Source organism: Natator depressus, chromosome 20 (genome assembly GCF_965152275.1).
Source record: "Natator depressus isolate rNatDep1 chromosome 20, rNatDep2.hap1, whole genome shotgun sequence".
In the NCBI taxonomy this organism is placed as follows: domain Eukaryota; kingdom Metazoa; phylum Chordata; order Testudines; family Cheloniidae; genus Natator; species Natator depressus.
In genome coordinates, this window is record NC_134253.1 from 18,378,371 (window position 1) to 18,384,370 (window position 6,000).

Consider the following 6,000-nt stretch of genomic DNA (forward strand, 5'->3'; position numbering starts at 1 on the left):
AGCACCCTTTCTTGCCCCTCCAGTTCCTGCCAGGAACTGACCTGCTAAAGCCCTTCAGCTCCTTTTAGCCGAGCCTGATGGGCTCGGATTGGCTGCTTTCATGAGGCCTCTCTAGACAGACCCAGATTGGGGGCTCTTTTCCTGGGGCAGGGTGTAGTAGGACCACGGGGCCTCTTGTAAGGAGCCTTAAAGCCCAGGTACAGCCCATCACAGGCACAGAGAGGTTGTTTTTCTTAGAACCAGATAAGCCCCGAAGATAGTTGCTTAGCATAAGTGGGAAATGTGATGCAGATGTTGGAGGAAGACTGTGGAAAGGGAGGATGCTCCAGCAGGTATCCCCACACTAGCCTAGGACTTAGGAGACCCAGGTTCCATTTCCTGCTCCCTCAAAGACTTCCTGTGTGACCTTGGGCAAGTCACTTAGCCCTTCTGTGCATCAGTTCCCTGCCTGTAAAATAGGAAACATAGTGCTTCCCTACCTCGCAGGAGTGTGGTGGGGATACAGACATTAAAGAGTTTGGAGGTCCTCAGATACTAGAGTAATGAGAACCTAAGATAGACATTAATGTAGTTGTAGGTTGCTTGGTTGGTAGTATTAGGACGCTCGGTTCATTCAGAAGATGTGCTGAGCTAAACCAAAATCAGGAGCTGTTGGTTAGGATCAGCACTAGGACTTGGCAGAAGAGGTCCACTCATCCAAACTCTGTCCGTATCTCTCTCAGCCAGCACCTGTGGTTGTGTAGCTAGTATAGGCAATGACGGCAATAAAAACCACAGAGAGAGAAGGACTCAGAAAGGTATCGTGAAGTTCCTGGTGAGGTTTCCATATAAAGGAGGAGCTATTCTACTGTCTAAAATGACAATTACTCCTATGAACTGAACTGTACAACTCCCGAAAGAAAGGCAGACAAGAGTCTAATGGTGAAACTGCTCTTCAGAGCCCTGTGTCTTACCTGGGCAAGGAAAGCTGTGCTGGTGACTCGGTGGTTTTCTGAGGGGGAATTCACCCAGGGGAGGAGGCTCTGTATGATCTCAGGTGTTATGAGTCCAGATCTTAGCAGAAGACTGGAAGACAAAAGAAACCGCTCATGGGCTAGATTGCACACTTCAAAAACTCAGCTGCTCTGAGCATACAGCTCTGATAGCTAGGAGTGGGAGCTGTGTGTTTCCACCCAGGACACCCCCGCACCCCCCGCCCACAAAGCTATAAACGGGAGGTTCCCTCTCAGCCACTCTAGTGGCTACTCATTCCCAAGGATAAAATGATGCCTCCTAGATCTCTTACCTCACCAGCAGACACACTCCCTCATGGTGAGTCTTGGGGTTTTCCACAAGAGTCCAAGTCCTCTGCTTCCTGAGCGCTCTCACCAGTCTCTCATTGCCACCCTTGAAAAGCACAGATTCTAATGCTTTGATAGAAAGCCTGGGGAAAGAGAGGCACAGAACTGCAGCAATCAGGAGGAAGGTGCAGCTTGAACAGAGAGTCAGGAAGCTCCAGTTACTTCTCAGGTCTGCTGTTCAATCGGCAGTTCATCCATTGGCAACGTCCTGGACACCAGTGTCCCTGGAAGGACTTGATGCTGGGAGGTAAGTTTCAGTCTCATACATCTCATAGGACTAGTTTTGCTAGGGACAAAATTTTGCAGTCCTTTTTCTCTTTCTGCAAGGAGTATGGGCACTAGCAGAGTACAGTGATATGGAAAAGATACATGATCAGGACCCAGAAACAGGGGGCATAGAGTGTGGTGATCACTAATGGACATTTTGGGGTCATATCTCCAGATATGAGGTGACAGAGTGCTGAGGGTTTGCACTTGAGTCAGCACTCTGGTCACTATTCGTACTAATTCGGTTCCTCACAGAAGGCCTAATTGGATAGAGGTGTACCTGATTACGAGGTCAGATTGGGGCTAGTGAGTCAAGGAACCAATCATTCCATTAACAGGGAAACTGTATAAAAGGACATCGGCAGGAGCCCTTTGAGGGGAACAGACAGAGAAAGAAACTTGGGTGACCAGATGGAGCGATATTTGGGGCTTTATCTTATACACGTGCCTATTCCCTCCCCCCCCCGCCCCCACCCCCGTCCTGATTTTTCACACTTGCTGTCTGGTCACCCTAAGAGAAACAGAAAGACAAAAAGCTAGGAGAGCCTGACAAAGTGAGGTCTCTGAGTGGAAACACCTTACCCCCCACCTGACTTTTGGAGAAGAGTTTAGAAAATTGAGATACAATATAAAGGTGTTATGTATTGGTAGGGGGATTAAATAGACTATACGTTGGTGTTTACAAGCAAAAAAGTCTCAACGCAGTCTGTGTTTGTGGAAGATGTGGGGGTGCAACACCCCTCTCTGTCACAGCTGGGGGCTCATCAGGGATTTCCCTGTTATCTATGCAAATGGAGAGCCTGTTGGAGAAGCCGGTGTAGAGGTTTGGCAGTCCAGGTGATGGAGGGAACACTGAAATGGGTGATGAAGCAGCAAAGAGAAGTGTAGAACAGGGGTTCTCAACCTTTCCGTTTCTGAGCCTCCCCCCACCCTCAACATGCTAGAAATATTCCATGGCCCAGTTCCAGGCCTCTGCCCCACCAGGCATCAGAGTTTGGGGCTCCTGGCTCCAGATTTTAACCCCACAGGGTGCAGGGACTTGGGGCTTTAGTGCAGGTGCTGGGCTCAAGGCTTCAGCTTTCTGCCCTGAGCCCCAGCTAGTCTAAAGCCAACCCTGCTTGGCAGACCCCCTAAAACCGGCCCGGTTGAGAACTGCTGGTGTAGAACAGTGGTCTCCAAACGTTTTGGCTCACGCACCCCCAGGGTGACCTGCCACAGACGCGCCACCGATGGAAGACCTGCCGCAGGCGGGCCGCCAGAGGGGAGCACCAGCCGTGGACGTGCAGAGCTGCTGCCGAAGGAAAAAAATGGCGGAGTGCAGTCCGGCGGCGCTACTGCTGCCACGCACCCCCCGGGATCATCCCGCGCACCCTAGTTTGGAGACCACTGGTGTAGAAGACCCGACAGACCTTCCAACAATCCCAGCAGACAGAAAAACAGCCTTTCCTTGCCCGGTAGGTTTAACAGCAAAAGAGTCGGCAGGAATTTATACGGGAGCAAGCCCAGGTCTGGCAACAACTCCTCCAAAGTTTGGTGAGTCCCGTGACAGGAAATGGAAACCAGGCACAGGAGATCAGACTGTAAAATGGGACCTGCGAACAACCCCGATGTGTTTTTGGTTACACTTCAAGGAGGAGCAGTGAGACCTCCTAGGGACAGAACAATGTGGGCCCTTCAACTGACACCCTATTTAACCGGGGAAGCACATATAGGGCTTTTAGTGATGAGCAGGCAAGAGATTATGACATGATTAAGGCAGCCATGCTGGACGAGGTGGGGCCTGTCCACGGAAAAGTACTGCCAGAAATGTAGAGTTGAAAGATGGATTGAGGGATTATGCCTCTGTGCATTTGGACAGAAATTAAAAGATTGGGCCACTCATTGGTAAGGCCAGATACTCAGACTGTGGGGGAGATCATGGACTGCATGGTTCTGGAAGTTTCTTCAGAGTCTCCCTGAGCATACCCGAGTATGGATTCGGTGGCGCCAGCCAGTTCATCTGGACCCCACAGTTCAAGTGAGAGGAATTTGCAGAGGCGGACATTCCCAGAGTGAGTCAGTGGTTTAAGGGACTAGATTTGAGAAGGACCAGAGTGCCTACAGCTGGGAAGGGCAGCAAGAAGAAGAGGGAGGAGCCTCAAGGAACTGTAGTGGGAGCTTGGCCTACGGCGTGCTTCCGACATGGACCTGAAGGACATCTAAAAAGAGACTGTCCGAAAATGGACTGTGGGTTTGCCCAGTTTTGTGGTTGGGACAAGACTCCCAGGCAGGGAAGAAAAAAGAAAGTACCTACCGTATCGGTCTGGGTAGGGAGGAGCCACCAAAGGGACTAATGGACACAGCTTCATCCTGTTTGCTAATCAGGCAGGAGTTAGTGAAACCCCACTGGATACTTCCCAGAGGTAGGATCAAAACTGAATACCAGGTCCATGGGGACAATAAATTCTGCCCAATGGCAGAGGTGACTCTGAAAATTAAGGGGAAGTTTAGGCAGAAACATGTAGGGGTAGTGGATGGATTGCCCCACTGCCTTCTACTGGGCATGGACTGGAATCCCTTTCTAACAGGGACACCAAGGCAGGTATGGAGGCCCAGGAGGGCGGAAATAAAACCTGAAGGGCCAGGTAAAGAGGAAATATATGTAAAGGGGCTGGAGGAACCTAGACACGAAAGTATAGACAAGAGGGAGGAGAAAGAAAACAAAGGTCAAGCATAAAGGTGACTTAAGATCATCCATTGGGGTCAAACAGTCATCAGAGCCCTTACCACCAGGATCTCAGGAGCAGGCATCCCTAGAACACTTTGGAGGGACTCAGAGCAGTCTGTGTTCATGGAAGAGGCCGGGGCACAGCCTACCACCCCGTCACATATAGGTACCTAAAATGGGCCTGCACATGGGCCAACAGCATGAGCAGAATATATACTCGTGTCTGCAGCGCCAGCAATCACATAGCTAGGTACCCATCCATCTGAACAAATTCAAGTTTTGTGGACAAAACTGAGGCACCCATCTTGAAAACCTGACCCACTGTGGCCACTACATAAGATCAGCCTTACTGGGTCAGTCCAATGGTCCATCTAGTCCAGTACATTGTCTTCCAACAGTGGTCTATGCCAGCTTCTTCAGCAGGAATGAACAGAACAGGGCAATCATGAAATGATCCAATCCCTGTTCTCCAGTCTCAGTTTCTGGCGGTCAGAGGCCTAGGGACACCCAGAGCTTGGGGTTGCATCCCTGACCATCTTGCCTAATAGCCATTGATGGACCTGTTCTCCATGAACTTATCTCATTCTTTTTTTTTTTAAACCCAGTTATACTTTTGGCCTTCACAACACCCCTTGGCAATGAGTTCCACAGGTTGACCGTGTGTTGTGTGAAGTAGTACTTCCTTATGTTTATTTGATACCTGCTGCCCATCCGTGAACAGAGCTGAGATCCTGGTTTCCTAGGAAAATTCAGAGACATTATAAAACCATGAAGTCTGTAATTTGAGCACCTTGTTGGCAGTGAATAAAGAAACACAACAAGAAGAGAAACTAATAATGTTGTGAGATTGGTGGGAAATGTACATGAATGTGCTACCAGAGCTGAAGTCAACTGAGGACTCAGGAATCTTAGTGTTAACTGGCGAGGGGCACAGAGTGGGTGCCGAGGGGCCTGGTACGTACATTCTAGCTCACTAAAAGATTGCCCCATGAGTCTCAAATAAAAGCCCAGGTCACCAATATCATTGTACAATATCTGTACAATATCATGTACAGATGCTGTGTCAAGAGTCATGGATATGCGTTGAAAATTACATTCTTAGCATCTGTGTCTCGGGACTAGTCACCAGGAAAGGTGACAAAATGGTTTTCTTTCAGGCAAGAAATGTTTATCCATCTCTTTGTTTACATGTACATTAAGCATGTAGGGTTCACATTCAGTTGAGAAGGCCTGTGAGAACTTCAAAGAAAGAAAAGTAGCAGGAAGTAGACAGGGGGTGGGGACCCAATTTTGGGGTATACATCAAAGGTTTGCTCTAGTCTATTTGGGGGACATCTTTCACTTAGGAAGTAGATGGACCGCGAGTTTGCTTCATGAAAGAGGGGTCGCGATCAGGCTTGGTTGAGAACTTTGGGTGAGAAACATCTTTAGACAGGAGGTTAACCTGTTGGTTAAGTTTAGTTTCTAGGAGCAGGATATGATTTCATTTGAAATGTAACCATTTTTGGCTTGCATTCTTACTCACGGTCACTGGAATCTCTGTTCTTTGAGAATCTCGGTTCTTGTTTTCACTAGAAATATATCTAGGTGCTGTGAGTTTTGCAGTACAGAGTATAAGTATCTAGTGTAGAGTCTAAAGTAGAAGTAATAAACTGGTGTGTCCTGTTCCATTGGGAACAGCAGGCC

At 48.8% G+C, this 6,000-nt stretch overlaps 1 pseudogene; it reads right to left on the reverse strand.

The window, feature by feature from the left end:
* LOC141975311 (uncharacterized) overlaps positions 1-1,024 on the reverse strand; it is a 65,589-nt pseudogene extending 64,565 nt beyond the window's left edge.
* Between the last annotated feature and the right edge of the window lie 4,976 nt (positions 1,025-6,000).